This window comes from Hippopotamus amphibius, chromosome 5 (genome assembly GCF_030028045.1).
Source record: "Hippopotamus amphibius kiboko isolate mHipAmp2 chromosome 5, mHipAmp2.hap2, whole genome shotgun sequence".
Classification (NCBI taxonomy): domain Eukaryota; kingdom Metazoa; phylum Chordata; class Mammalia; order Artiodactyla; family Hippopotamidae; genus Hippopotamus; species Hippopotamus amphibius.
Genome location: NC_080190.1, coordinates 138,729,074 through 138,746,135, shown reverse-complemented (window position 1 = coordinate 138,746,135; position 17,062 = coordinate 138,729,074). Strand labels below are relative to the sequence as shown.

At 46.8% G+C, this 17,062-nt stretch overlaps 1 long non-coding RNA gene across 3 annotated transcripts; it reads left to right on the top strand.

The window, feature by feature from the left end:
- The first annotated feature begins 1,046 nt into the window (after positions 1–1,046).
- Positions 1,047–8,884, top strand: LOC130853419 (uncharacterized). Of its 3 annotated transcripts, none has more exons than XR_009053759.1 (4): positions 1,047–1,175; positions 2,012–2,389; positions 4,857–4,984; positions 7,736–8,884. It is a non-coding gene; the product is annotated as an uncharacterized LOC130853419 (long non-coding RNA). The 3 variants fall into 3 exon arrangements; XR_009053758.1 differs by having other exon boundaries at positions 7,650–8,884; XR_009053760.1 differs by having other exon boundaries at positions 1,073–1,175; positions 2,213–2,389; positions 7,650–8,884.
- Positions 8,885–17,062: the final 8,178 nt, after the last annotated feature.

Genomic DNA, 17,062 nt, shown 5'->3' with positions numbered 1-17,062 from the left:
AGGCTCCCCTGCCTCCTTCAGCTTCTTTTCAGAAAGATCCTTGGCTCCTCCTTCGTCCCATGTTTTAATCTAATGAGTGACAAAGTCAATATCCTTTACCACCCTCCTTCAGAAAGCAGAGTCCTTTTCAGAGAGCTAGGTGTTGTCCTGCATCCTGATCTGGCTTGGGAGTCAGGAGACCTGGGCTTGACACAGTGTTGTCTTTTACTGTGTATTTCTGGCTGCTTCACTTTTTTTTTTTTCTGGCCTTGCCTTGTGGCATTTCCCATCTGCAACATAGACATCATAATAATACCCGGGATCTTAGTTCCCCGACCAGGGATTGAACCTGTGCCCCCTGCAGCGGAAGAGCGGAGTCCTAACCACTGGACTGCCAGGGATTTCCACTGGCTGCTTCACTTCTTTGGGACTCCCTGGCTTCCCACATTTCAGAAACGAGATGTTAACTTGATCTATGATTTTCAACATAGCCAAAGGGGTATCAGAACCATGGGGTGTAGGGGGTTCAGGATTTCTTCCACCTATGTGGTCCAGACTATTCTTGATCACCTTTATTAAAATATATCAGTCCTATGTCACCTCTGCCTTCTAGACAACAGAAAGCAAACCTAACAGGTACCACCCCCACCCCCTGAGATTCCAAGTGTGACCTCCTTATCCCACCCCAGGTGGAATCACTGCTGTAGAAGATCCTCCTGCTAATGGAAGCGTGTCTCATCCCCTTAGGGTGCTGGGTGGAAAAAAAAGGCTGTGACTCACCCACTGGTCCAGATTATCTCTAAGATCCATTGCCGTGCTTACATTCCGTGAGACTATGATTTCTACAAAAGGCTGGTATGAACAGCTCAGTCACCTCCCTATGAATTATGTTGCCAAGCAAAGAGGAAGGGTGGGGAACTGGGGGTGCAGGAGATATGCCAGTGGGTCCTGTCATGAGTCACAGAAATGTTTTGCATAATAGAGTCATCTGGAACTGCCCGGGGTGCCTGGGGAGGAGAGGGTGCTCACGTTCCCAGCCTCTGTAGAGCGATGTCTTCAGACTCATGTGATAACCAAAAGCTCCTCTCTTCCCAGGAACTCTGCTCGCACAGGTCTCTGCAGAGGAGGCTGTCCACTGACCTTCCTGCCTTTACGGCACTGCTGAAACCTTCTCTCCTGGTCTCCAGTGCTGTGGGGTGAGTCAACGCAAGCGTCCACTGAGCCTAGAACAGGGGCCAGATGAGCAACAGAGGAAGAGGGGGCAAAACCAAATAAGCTTCAGGCCCTGATCTCAGGAGGCTCTCCGTCCAGCTTCCTCCACCTGATACAACTCTTCAGGGGAGAAAGAGAAAGCAGGGGGATGAATGGAAAGCAAGGCCCCATGCTCCTTTACTCACCCGCCAAGATCCCTCAGGTGCAGGCTGATGAGGACACGCAGCGAGTGACAGCTTACCGAGGAGCGAGGGCCTGCTGCTGGCCCCTGCTGCCCTCTAACCCTTTCCTGGTTCACCCGAGCCTGACACTATCCTGGCCCAGAAGCCCAGGCGATGACCCAGGGGGTGTAGACAGCTGTGCTCAGACCAGAATTCCTCCGACTTCCCTGGAAACTCAGCATCCAGGCTCCCACTCCCATAAAAAGATAAACATACCAGTTTCACGCTTCTTCCTAAATTATATTTCTACAAAATTTCTAACACAACCGGGATTTTATATTACCATAGTAACCCCTGCGCGTAAACAGCAGACTCCAGAGAGAAGGGGGTGAAAATGCAGAAGAAGCCCGAGCTTCAGAATGGTACATGGAGGGAGGGACAGGCGGGCTTGGCTGGGCTGGCTGGCCGCAGGCCTGGCCCTGCCAGGAGGGCCTGATCCGGGCCCTGAGGGCGCAGTGGTCTGGGATTTCTTTTGCAGCTGTATTTGCTTGTAAGTTATAGTCCCTGGAGGCCCAAGAACAGTGAAATTGCCGAGGTTTTCACTTGGCTGACATGAGGAGATTTTTACCTCTTTCTTTCTTTTGTTCTTTCTGTTTCAGGAGATCTAGGGGAAGATATATTTGTTTTCAGATGATGTCATTCTGTGGCATAGTTTGCAAGAGACAGGATGCAAATAAAGCTGAATGTGATATGGGGATGAAATCGAAGAGGCGGAGAGGAATAGCTGCAGTATTCTGAGGCTAAGAGCACCCTGCCCCCTTCACTGGTGTGAACAGTCCTTTGGTCACTGTCCCTTCCAGGTCACAAGGCCATGAGTACAAAAAGCCTCTATTCAGGCTTCAGAAACAACAACAAGAGCAACAAACAAACAACAGAAACCCCGGTTGCTGAGTCAGGCACGTTCTTCCCCGTGAAATGTTCTGCGTCCACAGGAAAGGAAACAGGATACAGACAATAGCATAGCTGACATCACGCAGGTAAAGTGCTGTCCACAGGACCCGGATCTTGGGTTTGCTACCTTAAAATGCGGTGGAACTTTTGTTCCGAAGGGTGCCTGCATCAGAAAGTCGGTGGGGGGACTTCCCTAGTGGTGCAGTGATTGACTCCGTGCTCCCAACGTAGGGGGCCTGGGTTCGATCCCTGGTCAGGAAACTAGATCCCACACGCCCCAGCTAAGAGTTTGCAAGGCATAACAGACCCAGCACAACCAAATAAATAAATAAATAACTTTTTTTAAAAAAGAAGAAAGTAATGGGAATTCATCTAAAAAAACAAAAAGTCAGTGGAATTGCTTCCTCCAGGTCACGGTTTGTAAAATAGGTTCTGATTCCTGAGACTGGAATCATCACCAAAATTTGGAGAATGTTGCCTTAAAGTAATTGTGTTTAATTCTGTGTGTATGTGTGCGTCTTGCTCACATACACATAAACTTTTCCATACACTTAAATCTCTAAGTGATACAGATGGTGACACTTGCATATGTTTTAAACTCCTACATTCATTCTTCTAGACATCAGGGCAGGTAAAACATGAGGGACTTAAGCTCCAGTGATAACAAACCACAGAGCGCCGGGGAGGCACCATGTCTTACCTCTGGGCCTTTGCACATGCTGCTCCTTCTTCCTGGAGCCCCTTTCCACACTCTCTTCTTTTGCTGACCCCTATGTGTCCATCAGTGTGGCTCGACGCCTCCTCTCATACTAAAAGCTTCTCCAACACCCCCAGGTTTTGTTAGGAGCTTCATCTAAAAGGTTTCTTAGGAGATGTGATATTTCCTACTTGCAACTTGACTAAGCTGCCACTGGGGTGAAGAGGTAACTCTGCTAGAATTTTGCAGACAGTGGGTAGCAGGAAAGCAAAGTTGCAAAAGCAATGTAACAAGACTTGTCCCTTATTAAACAATTGCTGCTAGCAGGGGCAATACCGAGGGCTAGGTGATTTAGTATCTATTTAAATTCCCTCAGAAGTAGGTATTCATGTGCCCAGCTTACAGATAAGAAAACTGAGGCTCAGAGTGTTTCAAAAAAAAAAACACTTCCCCAAATGGGGATGTAATGTACAGCACGGTGACTATAGTTAATAATACTATATTGTATATTTGATAGTTGCTAAGAGAGTAGGTCTTAAAAGTTCTCATCAAAATTAAAAAAAAATGTGTTATTCTGTATGTGATGGATGTTAACAAGACCTGTGGTGATTATTTTGCAACATATATTATACAAACACAGAATCACTATGTTGAAACTAATATAATGTTATATGTCGATTATACCTCAGTTAAAAAATGATCCAGACTTCCCTGGTGGCGCAGTGGTTAAGAATCCACCTGCCCAGAAACAGAGACACAGATGTAGAGAACAAACATATGGACACCAAGTGGGGAAAGTGGCGGGGTTGGGGGAGAATGAATTGGGAGATTGGGATTGCCATATATACATTATTAATAAGAAAAAAAATATCAAATTGTACACTTTAAATATATGCAGTTTATTGTATGTTAATTGTATCTCATAAAAGTTCTTAAAGAAAAAAAAAAAAAGAATCCACCTGCCAATGCAGGGGACACCGGTTTGATCCCTTCTCCGGGAAGATCCCACATACTGCACAGCAACTAAGCCCATGCACCACAACTACTGAGCCAGCGAGCTCTAGGGCCTGTGTGCCACAACTACTGAGCCCATGTGCCACAACTACTGAAGCCCGTGTGCCTAGAGCCTGTGCTCTGCAACAAGAGAAGCCACTGCAATGAGAAGCCCACGCACCACAATGAAGAGTAGCCCCCACTCGCCACAACTAGAGAAAGTCCACACGCAGCGAGCACCCAACTCAGCCAATAAATTAATTAATTAATTTTTTAAAAAAGATCAGTATTCACTTATCTTTAAATTGTAGCAGTGTAACAGTGAATGATATAAAGTTGTATCATAAAAAAAAATACTCCCCAAAGTCAAACAACTATCAAATAGGAAAGCAGACATTTAAACACAGAAGCTGGGCCCATGTCTGTAGTCTTTACTGCTATGCTAAGTTGTTTCCCTTACATGTTCACCAGGCTTTCCGTGGTGCTCTCTTGGTCTGTGAGTGTAGACAAAGATGCTAAAACAAAGTGACGTGGCCATTTTGTGCCAGTAGCTTCCTGCCTCCTCTGTAAGCTTTGGTCAAAATCCTGGCCACAACCAATCAAGAGCTAAATCCTGAAGAAGTGATGCCAGGCGTCGTTGGCCTGTGCAGAGGCCTGAGCGATCGGCCCAGGGAAGGAGTGTGTTTTGCTTGGGGGTCATTCAGCATTTCTATTTCATGCTCCATTGATTTCTAGCCAGAATGTATGCAAGTCCTGAAAGCTGGAAGCTCTGCCTCGGGTTTAACCCACACACAGTCTCTTCTTTCTGATTCTTGAGGTCTAAATTTCTTCTTCTCTTACTCAAAGTTGTGCTTCTAATGAAGGTGCCTGGAGGCTAATTCGAAAATGTCAGACTCCATCAGTCACGGAGAGAGAGGCCAAAGGGGGCTGTCTGATGCTCCAGACGTGTATGGCTTCTCAAGCCAGCGGAGTTTCCTGTTAATGCGAGCAGGTAGGTCATTCTGAGAGGTACCTTTGTTGTTCCTCACCCCACCCCCCCCACATGCCCCCCGGGGAGGTGATAGCCAGAGACAAGATGAACAGACTTGCTTCCTCTGCTTGCTACCTGGGGGAGCCCGAGTGAGTCCATTTTGAGTCTCAAGTTCTTCCTCTGTAAAACAGGGACCCCAATGCTCCCCTCATACAGATGTCGAGGGGATTCAGTGAAATCATGGACATATATAAAGCACTTAACAGCAGTACCTAGAACACAGTGAACACTATGATTTGGTAAATAAATATTGTAGGCTTAAGAGTAGCCAATGAGGGAGGTTCAGTTCTATTCAGATCCCCTTGATTCACTTCAAATTCCCTTTTGACAATAAAATTCCTATCCTAGAATATGACTCACATGTTTCTAGAGGCAGGAAGTACATAGAGATTAAGTGTCCAAAGAGTGCAGAGAAGGGGGGAAGAAGTAGGGAGGACAGTGGGTAGAGGAGTCACAATTCCAAGTGGCCTCCAAGCTTCCACCCCTGGTATGTATGCCCCAGCTGATCCCCTTCTCTTCTGTGAGCAGAGGCTGGGAATGTGATGGGATAGTCACTCCTGGGATTACTTTGGTTACAAGCAACTCCATCTTAGCTGACCAGAAAGACATTTGCTCTGCTGGCCTCAGCGAGGGAAGCACGCTGCCATGTAGAGGACTGGGGCTAATTACCTGGGACCTGAGGGAGGCCACTAGGAGCTGAGAGCCGCCCTAGCTGACAGCTGCAAGAAGGCAGAAACCTCAGTCCTACAACCCCAAGAACTGAATCCTGCCAACAAACTGATAGAGTTTGGGAGAGGATCCTCACCTCCAGGTGAGATCATAGCTGCAGCTGATGTCTTAATCTCAGTCTGGTGAGCCCCTGAGCTGAGAGCCCGGCTACACGGTGTCCAGACTCCTAACCCATAGAAACTCCCAGGTGATAATTGGGTGTGGTTTTAAACAGCTAAGTCTGTGGTAGTTTGCTATGCCGCCTAGAAACTACTTCGGTGAGAAAGGGCAGAGATTAAAACTTCTTCTTGCCCCTTTCCTGCTTCCCTTACACGTAGAGATGGCACTTAGAGAAGGTGAGGAAGAGGTACTGAGGTTAGGAGTCGTCCAGCTTCGAGCTCGCAGGCTCTGCACACCTCTGACTCCACTAGGGACTAAAGCCTGGGCTGGCTCTTCACAGGTGACCCCAGTCCACACCGTCACATCACTACCTAATGGGCCTAGGAGACGTGGAGAGCTTATGTGTCAGGGGAACAGAGTATGGAATCATTCAGAGCAAAAATTCTACCACTTTCCAGTATCTCATATAACCTCCCTCTTTAACAATACAAACAAACATTTGGCAGACGTCCCAAGGCCTTGAATAGAAATGGATGAGTTGTCACTTCTGAGGAGACGCCAGTTGGGAGGGAGGTGGTGATAAGAAGTGGACTCAAGAACTGAGTCATGGAGTTGACTGCAAAGATGGGGGGATGGCAGCGTGGTGATGGAGAGAGGGCAGGACGTGAGGCACGACTCAGTAACATTGTCTTCTAGGCAAGGATAGTCTTGGTTCTGGACCTTTCAGCTCAGTCTCCTCCCCTCTTCCTGCCCCCAGCTGCCTTTTGTAGTGGAAAGGTTTTATAGATTCTTGTCACGTCCCTCTCTTTCCTCCCCCTCCCCAGCTAGTAGATGGAGATTAAAGGGGGCCCCCTCCAGGGGTATTTGCACATCGGTAGGGCATATGGAAAGTCTTAATTAAGGTCTTCAGGACCCAAGGAAAGGAAATGACTATTAGGGGGTCTTCAGGCCCCATGACATAGAGTAGAGGACACTGTCTGGGGATGGTCAGCCTCCTGGAGCTGTCCCCCGGCCCGGCAGCCATCTGTCTGCCTGCTTGTTAGGGCCATATGTCCCCGGATTAGAGACTGTTAGAGCAGCATGGGGCCCTCTCATTCTACACTCTGATCTTAGAGTAAAGGAACTCAGCCTGCAGAGGTTAAAGTAGTCTGTCTGAGGCTCCTCAGCACAATAAAGGCAGGGCCTGGACTAGAATCCAGCCCCCTGACCTCTTAGCAGTGCCGCCTGCTCCACGTAGTTCCACAGTCACCAGCGTGGGTGGATGAGGCCAGAATGCGGGATGAGTCACGAGGCTCACAGGGGACAGGGAAAGCAGACCCAGCCTCCTGCGAGGTTGGCGGCGGTGGGAGCCTGAGGGCGGGCCCTGCATGAAGGGAGAGCAGGGAGCGCAGGGAGAGCAAGGAGAGCAGGAGGGCTGGGGGGACAGACCAACAGGACGACGAGGAGCCCCCACGGCCACCCCCACCTTGAGTTCTGCTGATCAGGTGAGGCAGCAGCCTCCTGGGCCTCCCTGCCTCTAACCCAGCTCCTTGTTGCTGTTCTAAAATAAAAATCAGATCACGTCATTCCCCTATGAAACCTTCAGCAGTTCTCAACCACCTGCAAGTCAGAGCAAGCCAGTAAGATCTGCAAAGCTCTGACCCCATGACTCAGGAATGCTTGGGGCACTTCTGGAACATCTGGCTTACAGAGGCTTAAGCAAGCAAAGGCATTTCATGATCTTACATACAAGTGGTCTGGACGTAGGTGATCAGAGCTACAGCAGCGGCTTGCCTTCATCAAGACATTCTCTTTCCAGCTTCCCACTTCCCTCCTGGCAGGTGGGTTTACTGCCTCAAGCCTGCAAGCTGTTTGCTGCAACTCCACATCACGTGTGTATTTGAGGAACACAGGACAAGAATACAGGAATATGAGTTCCTCACCAGCAGCACGGCTGTCTTTTTCATTAGGAGAGCAAAGCACGTTTCCACTGCAAACCCCAGCCAGACACAAGCTTACCTGCCATTGGGCAGAACTGTCACCTGATCACTCCCACCTGCAAAGGAGATGGTGAAGATGGGGATCTAGCTTTTCCAGCCATGATAAGCTGTCAGGGGAGGAGGAGGTGAGAAGGACTCGTGGGTCATTCTGGCAACACTGAATCCATACTGGCTTCAAAGCCATGGGAGGCGGCTTGCTTGCTGGCCCAGAGTGCTGGGGTTGACCGTGGGCTCCCGGAACTTCCTGCCCTACTGTGGGGTTTCAGCTTGGACTCCCCTCCCCCACCTTGCCAGCCTGGCACCTCCCTGCTCCTCCCTCACAGCTCAGCTCAGTGCCTACTCTGCACCCACCCTATCCAGACCCCTCCCCGGCAACCTGCACAAGCTCTCCCCCAGCATGTGAGGCCCTCATTAGACCGTGGGTTCTTCTGGGGCAGGTAGTGTGTCTCAGTCTTATTTCTCAGCTTTCAGGCCTAAAAACTTAGTCATACCTCCTCTCTTTTTCCCCATATCCCACATGCGATCCATAGCAAGTCCCATCAGCTCTATCCTCAAAATCTACCCAGACTTCGGATGTTTCTTACTACCACCACCCCTCCTCCATCACTCTCCCTTGTATTACTTCAGTGGCCCTGCTTCTGCCCTTCCCCCCTCCCCAACCAGCCAATTGTCACCACAGCAAATCTGTCCCTCCACTGCCCTGAACCCCCAAATGGCTCCCATTTCACTCAGAGTTGAAGTTAAAGTTCTTTCCATATCTTATAAAACCTATGTGATCTGCCCCTACCTCTTATTTCTCTGATCTCATCTCCTACAACTGCCCTCCTCACAAATACAACCCCTGCCATGTTACTGACTCCTTACTGATCTCACCAACCACCTTCTGCCTCAGGGCCTTTGCACAGCTTTTCCTCTGTCTAGACAGCTCTGTCCTAGACATCTACATGGCATGCTCCCTCACCTCCCATAGGTCTTCATTTAAGTCATCACGGTGTGGCCTTCCCTATGCCCTGCCTAACACACCCCGTCCCTCTTCCAGCTGTATTTCTCTTCAGGCACCTCTCTAATGTAATAAATATTTGTTTGTGTAATTTGCTCCTCTGTCTCCACCACCTTCCCTGTAGATTATAAACTCCAAGAAGGTTGTTCGGTTTTCTGCTGTATAATTGGTGCCGAGACTAAATAAGAGTCATGTAACAAATATTGGTAACTGATTGATGGAATGAGTGGATTTTTGCATCCCCCCCCAGAGCAGTGCCTGGCCCATAGGAAAAACCAGTAAATGTGTTGCACTCACAAATGACTGAACTGGGAAGTGTGGACTGGAGAGAATGGATGTGCTGTGCAGAGGCTCTGGTGAGAAGCTGGCATCAGGACCGGGTGTTGGGAGCCAGGCGTTACAGCCTTGGGGAGAGAGCTTGGGGAAGGAGAGGGCTAGGGAAGGGAAGAGGAGAGTGGTGACATTCAAGCTGTTCATTCCATCCAGGATTAATTTCAATTAACCTCCCAAAAGGCAACTCAATTCTGTTTTCTCTTTTATCCTTCAAGTTCAAGTTCTATTAGCAAAAGCTGCTGCCCACGGCATGAATCTTGATTTAGAGGCTAGGAGGAGGACTGCTTCTGTGCAGATGGAGGAAAAAACACAAGAATTGGCAGCCTCGCTGACTTTGCTTGGTGGGCAGCTGAACAGAGGCCCAGTTGTGCTGGTGTGGAGCCTTTGGTGTGGCCAAGAGATAAAGCAAGGAGGAGAAAAAGGAAAAGGAAAATGCTGTGCAGTGCCCAAACCTGGCCACTTCTGTAACACAAGCTGTGTCTGTGACCCATTTTAACTGCAGCTGGTTCTGTGTATCAGAGTCAAATCTGGGCAAATGTGGTGGATTTTAGAATCTGATTCCACCTGGATATGTTTGGTACCAGGTTTCTCTCTGGTGTGTGGTTACTAAAGTCTCATTACCCCAGACCTGGAAGAGACCATGTGTCTTGTCTGCTCACAGTCAGAACGGGTAACATCAGTCAGATGCAAGTAAGGCACAACTGTCTTTGTAAAATGTAACCAAGTGTACCTTGTGAGTTCTGAATATGTATGTAAATAAGCTCCACACAGGGTATCTCCAAAGTGGAAGAAAATTAAGCTCCTGGACAGGTGGCCATGAATGACACTGGACATGGCGGTTGGTAATTTACAATTTTAAAGTTTAAACAAGAACAAATGTGTGGGGCTTCCCTGGTGGTGCAGTGGTTAAGAATCCGCCTGCCAATGCAGGGGACACGGGTTGGATCCCTGGGCCAGGAAGATCCCACATGCTGCGGAGCAACTAAGCCCATGAGCCACAACTACTGAGCCTGTGCTCTAGAGCCCATGAGCCACAACTATTGAGCCCGTGCGCCTAGAGTCCGTGCTCTGCCACAAGAGAAGCCACTGCAATGAGAGGCCCACGCACTGTAACGAAGAGTAACCCCTGTTCTCAGCAACTAGAGAAAGTCTGTGTGCAGCAATGAAGACCCAACGCAGCCAATAAATAAATAAAAAGAACAAATGTGTGTGTCAACGTGGGCGAGCACTGTAGAGCTTTAGCCTCCATGAATTTGTTATGGCTCTGAGCTTTCCTTCTGCTGGGTTTTTTTTTTTTTTTTTTTAATTTCTTTCTAGTCACCTGCAGAGACTGCGAATCATTTTTTTTTAATTAACATGGGACTCTATTTATTTACATTTCCTTTATAATTGTAAAACACTTATTAAATCTTAAAATGGCTTCTTGCAAAATATTCTAGGTTAAGACAAACAGGGAACTTAATTTTGTTGTTGTAAAATAAGCAACAATTTTGTTGTTGTTAAAAGTGCTTGGTGTTGTCTTGGAGGATAAATTTTCCCAAGAGCTGCATAAAATGAGAGTGCTCAAATAACGAAGCCTATTTTCATATTTGTATAATTATAGTTTTACAAGTAATATAGAAATGTTATAAAATTATACTGCAGTTAGGTGTTTCTTTTAATTAATTTTTTTGGGGCTGCTTTGGGTCTCAGTTGTGGCACGAGGGCTCTTCGTTGTGGTGCATAGGCTTTTCTCTAGTTGTGGTGCATGGGTTCGTTCCAGAGCAGGTGGGCTCAGCAGTTGTGGCGCGTGGGCTTAGTTGCCCTGAGCCATGTGGGATCTTAGTTACCCGACCAGGGATCAAACCCATGTCCGTCCCCTGCATTGGAAGGCAGATTCTTTCCCACTGGACCACCAGGGAAGTCCCTACAATTAGGTTTTTATTAATTTTAAAACCTATGAGAAATATGTTGTTGCTGGTGTTTCTGGAGCAGAGCTTAATCAGGTTAATACTAAAATCTCATTATTTCTAATGGTCATAAAATTAAGTTTTGGGTGTGTTACTATTACCAGTTTTCCTTCTAAGGAGAGCTCTGGTGGCAAACAACTTACAATCTCGTTCTTAGAAATTCCAGACATTTACCTGACCTAGATGTTTATTAAATCCTTCTGCAACTTCCTTGAGAAGAAGCCAGAAAACAACAACAAAAAAAACTGAAAACTAGGATAAAATTTCCTTTAAAAGCCTTGAAAATGGATCATGACATAAATCAGAGGTCACATTTTTTTTCAAGTTTGAACAGTTAACTTTACCAATTTCCTAATCTGAATTTTTAGAAGGTATAATTAACAATCAGAATTCTACAGTTCCTCTTAAATATTAATTCTGCCAGGTTTCTTTGAAGAAGCCTAGTAAGTAACTAATTTCTATTGAACTCAATTTCAATATTCAAGAAAGGATTACTAGAAGTTGTTTATAAATCACTTTAATCTTCTGGAGAGAATTAAAAAAATAAGTATGGCTATATACCATATAGTATCATAAATACAGCCACAATTTTCCCAAACTTTCTGGGATAATGCTGATTGAAGTCATTTTTTTTTTCCACTGAGGGAAATTGGTTACATGTATAACTCTATGAGATTTCAATTTTACGAGCTTTCTTTTTTATAAAGCCAAATTTAGAGAAATTAGCAAGAATCCTTGGTGAGACCACATGTCTTATTTTTTGAGTCTTGGAAACATTGTCATTGTGGCTGTAAATTTTTTGCTGAGAGCTATACTACTAGAGCTGATGGGATCATTTTAATTTCTTCCAGTTGCTCTGAAAGAAAACTTCTACCCCAGGTGGAAGGGATATGCCAAGTCTCCTTTGCAACTGGATGGCAAATGTGGCTTTGGCAGGACCACCTTCCCAGGTCATGGGATAAAGCCCTCGAGAGAGGAGATCCCCAGGCGCAGGACCTGAGACCCCAAGGTCCACCTGAGGCTCCAGGCTAACAAGTGGGCTGCCCTACTTGCTCACCTGCCAAATGAGCCTGATACTCCCTTCCTCTCCCTTGAATTTTTGCAAGATCGTATGTGATGTCTGTGAAACTGCTCTTGAAAACTCCAGGGCTTGTCTATTGTGAACTGAGCTGGGAGCCAGGTGCCCTGGAGCCGAGGGCCTGAGAACCTGTGCAGGAGCCTGGCTAAGAAGCTGAGAGGCCAACAGCCAGAGAAGAGGCAGGGCCCTGGGCTGCAGGAGAGAGCTGGGAGGACAGTGCAGGGCCGAGCGCCAAAGGACGGTGGGCTGAGGGCCTGCTACCTGTGCTCAGACCCCAGTATCTGGAGTGAGTTGTGTGTCCCTTGAACTACAAGCTTGACCTTGGCTATCCTGGGGGAGACAGTCTGTGGGACTCCCAGAAACAACACCCAGGGCTATGAACTATAAAGTACTAAGATGGCCCCTCATCTTCTTCTTTTGTAAGTTCACATTCACTGAATACAGAGTAAATAATAACGTTCATCCTTTCTCTCCATCCACCCTCTCCCCGGTTCTCATCCCTGCCTTTAAGAACCCACTTCCCTTACTCCTCTGTTGACTGAGGAAGATGGCATGAAACTGCAAAATGTGCCTGGTTATAACCCTGAGCTCTAGTTTTACAAAGAAACGGGATCTCATGATCAGAGTCAGATTTGAAGTGTCACCTGTGTACACCTGCATACAATTAAAACTTCCTCTCATTGAACCAACCGTAGATCCATATGTACATGAGCAGTTGTCTGAACATAGTGTAACCTTGGATACCAGAAAACCCAACTTTCTCAATCTTGTTGCTAAGGCAACGGGACAGGGTGGGTGTGGGGAGCCCAGCATATCTATCTACATGCTGTGCTACCAGCAGGAAGAAATGGGATGGAGGTGTAGGGATGCCTCTCTCTCCAAAGCCTCATCTGAAAAGGCCACAGGGACAATGCAATATCCTGTACCACCAATGGCCAGGGAACTTCTAAGGGGGACCCTATTACATACTCCTAGAGGGTGCAAGGCAGACAGGAGGCTGGGGGAGGAACAGATTATGAGCAGAAGTGGGATGAAGGAGGGGGATGCTGGTGAGTTGGAGAGTCTGGAGTAGGAGAGACAGGAGCTACCTTGTAAGATGAAGGCTGTATCCAGGATAACACTGGCACAGAATAAGAGCATCCAGAAGATAGTCCCAGCCACAAAATCCACACAGGTCATTATGCATGTTGGCCTGATTAATCCTGTAACGAACCCCCAGCATTTGGTTGAAAGATAAAGCTGAAGGTTTTAGAATATTCTAAAGGTCAGATAGAAGGAGACGACTGTATTAAAATGAGAAAAGTACCTGCCTCTACCCCACTACTAGTTTGATCAGAGATCCTACGTTTACTGTTTCCACCAGATTTGACCCACCGATCCCGAAGCCCTCTTCAGGCATAGAAAGGCAACAGCCCTTGCTCAAGCCAGTACCTTGGGGCCAGACCTTCACGGCCCTGAACCATCTGTCTCCACCCTATCATTTATGACTACTATTATTTTGTTAAGATTTATAACTTTTTAAAGATATTGGGAAGTTCACAAAGATGCAGAGGCAATGGGCCATTAAAATAATCATTAATGAAAAATTCATAAAATTTTGGATGGAGGGGAAGGTCAACCAAGGAACAGGTCGGAATGCTTGTACAGGAAAAACCTAAGCTGAAGATAGTTGCTAAAATTCAGCCCAAGGGACTTCCCTGGTGGTGAAGTTGTTAAGAATCTGCCTGCCAACGCAGGGGACATGGGTTCGATCCCTGGTCTGGGAAGATCCCACATGCCGCGGAGCAACTAAGTCCATGCACCACAACTACTGAAGCCCACGCTCCCAGAGCCCATGCTCAGCAACAAAAGAAGCCACTGCAATGAGAAGCCCACGAACCGCAATGAAGAGTAGCCCCCTCTCTCTGCAACGAGAGAAAGCCCATGCACAGCAACAAAGACCCAACGCAGCCCCTGCCTCGCCCCCCAAATAAGCCCAAAATTTGGAGCTGAGCTTTATAGCCACCAAGTCTAAGCCAGCCCCTCAATGATGTTTTTGATGATCTTACAGACACTAGAGATGTCACTGTGCCTTCTGCCTACTGGCCCTGCTGCCTGTGTCCAGGGCCCTTGTTGCCCTCTTGGGCCCACTGTCACTTATGCCCACAGCAGGCAAGATGAAGGCAATCCTTCCATGAACTGGCCATCCATTCATGTAGCAATTATCTTTTGAGGACCAGCCACATGTCAAGCTCTGTGACAAGTATTGGGGATACAGTGGTGAACAAGAGCATCAAGTTTCTTTCCTTTAGACGTTTATAGTCAACAGGGAAGGAAACCCTAAACAAATAACTCCCCTTTGGCCTAGCAGGATCAGATGAACTGGACCAATCAGATTCTTCTCTCAGAACCTGGGGATTAGACACTGACTAGGGGAGCCAGGGAGCTGAGAGAGCATGTAGACCCAGAACTGAGAAGGTGCCACCATTGTAAAGTGGAAAAGCCCTAAGTCAAACCATCATAAATCGGGAACCACCTGCACACCAAATGTCTTTGTCCATTTGGGCTTCTATAACAAAATCCTACAGACTAGGTGGCTTCTAAGCAACAGAAATTTACTTCTCACAGTTCTGGAGGCTGGAAGTTCAAGATCATGATGCCAGCATGGTTGTATTTGGTAAAGGAAAGCCCTCTCTTGCGTTGCAGACTGCCTACTTCTCACTGTGTCCTCGCATGGTGGAAGAAGCTAGGGATCTCTCTGAAGACTCTTATAAAAGCACTAATCCCATTCAGGAGAGCTCTACCCTCATGACTTAAATAGCTCCCAAAGGCCCCACCTCCACATACCATCATCTTTGGAAGCTAGGATTTCAACATATGGATTTTAGAGGGACACAAACATTCAGACCATAGCACTGAATGACCTCTCAAGCCTAACACAGCGAAGGTCTCTCATTTGTGCTCCCCAGCAGCCATGCATCTTCTGCGGGTAGTTAAATGGAGCACCGAGTTTCCTCTGGGAAATCAGCTCCTTCTCCATGCTCATCCTGTGCTCTCGTGGGAATGGTGGAGCATGTGACCTAGGCCTAAGCCCATCAGAGATTCCATTCCCTAGGCCCAGGGACTGGACCCAATCAGAGCCCATGAGATTCAACACTGACCACTGCAAGGACTTCTGGGTAAGAGACCACGCCATCTACTGGACTTGGAGTTGGAGGAGTGTGAGGAGCACCTGCAGCCATCTTGCCATGCTATGGAGTTTGAGTATGAAGTCAACACACAGGGCAGTAGAGCCAAAAGATGGGAAGTGTACCTGGGCCCTGACCACCTTGTTTGAGGTGGTCCTCTCAAAGCTGTGCCTGAAACTGGACTCTTCTGAAATTTTCAGTTAGGTGACCTGATAAATTCCATTTTTGTTCAAGCCAGGCTTTGTTTTAAATTTTCATTTTGTTTGCTTGTTGCCTTAGGCAAGTGAAATAGTTCTAAACAAAATGATATATCTTATCTGAGGTCGGGATGAGCCACAGAGGTGGGGGTAATATCAGTGGCAAAGCACACGGTTGTAGGGATCGCCTGACTGAAATGTGGAGGGGCTTGGGGGAGAGGTATGAGTTACTTGGATTTAGTAGTGAAAAGTCTAAACAAGGCAAAAGTGAAGGACTCATAGTTTTCTTTTCTGTTTTGTATGTGATTCTTGTATACTGTTTCAGAAATACATATGGGCCTTTTATTGACTAATTTATGGCACTGGCTTAATTTCTTTGCACAGTTCTATCATATCTCCAAACAGGTAAAGAGAGGAATGTACCCCTCCCCCCCCACCCCTCTGCCTGCTCCTCCATGCTGTGTTTACGTGACATATACTCTCTTTAGGCACAGTTTATCTTCTTTTTCCACGACAAGCATCCAGGGCAGAAAAGCTCTCTACATGTGTGCTGCTTTGTCCCCACAACTTGCTGCCCGCATTTGACTGGCTGGCCTATCACTAGCCACTGTCCTTTCCTCCCTCTTAAGGATCCTCCTGGCAATAGAAGGACAGATTCTCCAGCTGTCCCCAAGTGTGTCATTCTCAAGTGTACTTCCACTTTTGATTTTATAGACCCATCAGTAAATGTGGTTTCATCTTCCTTGGGTTGATATCTGTTTTCCAAAGCGGATTTAAAAGAACACGAGTCCTATGAGATGTTTCTCACAAACAGAGCTTGAAATCTAATTTGGAAAATATTACATGCCACAACCCCCCTTAGAGATTTGCAGTTTACACATTCATTTCAAAGCTCTAAGAGGTCCTACAATTTAAATTTTGTTGAACCCGCCTTTTCTCATATTTTACTAGCAAGGGATTCTTTTTAATGTGTTAACTCCTAATATTCAGAACAGGTATTCTATAGAGCATGCTGATTTAAAATAGAGTAGAACAGGGCTTCCTAGATGGCACAGTGGTTAAGAATCCACCTGCCAATGCAGGGGACACGGGTTTAATCCCTGCTCCAGGAAGATCCCACATACTGAGGAACAACTAAGCCTGTGCACCACAACTATTGAGCCTGAGCTTTAGAGTCCATGAGCCACAACTATTGAGCCCATGTGCCACAACTACTGAAGCCCACGTGCTTAGAGCCCGTGCTCCACAACAAGAGAAGCCACGGTAATGAGGAGCCTGTGCACCACAACGAAGAGCAGCCTCTGCTCACCGCAACTAGAGAAAGACCGTGTGCAGCAACGCAGACCCAACACAGCCAATAAATAAATAAATAAATTTATATTAAAAAATAAAATAAAATAAAATAGAATAGAACATGCTCAAGGAATTATAAGCAAATCTTCGACTCTACCATTGTTATAAGAATGGAACTTCAAATAATTTGAAATAGATTAGGAATGTTCTTTTAC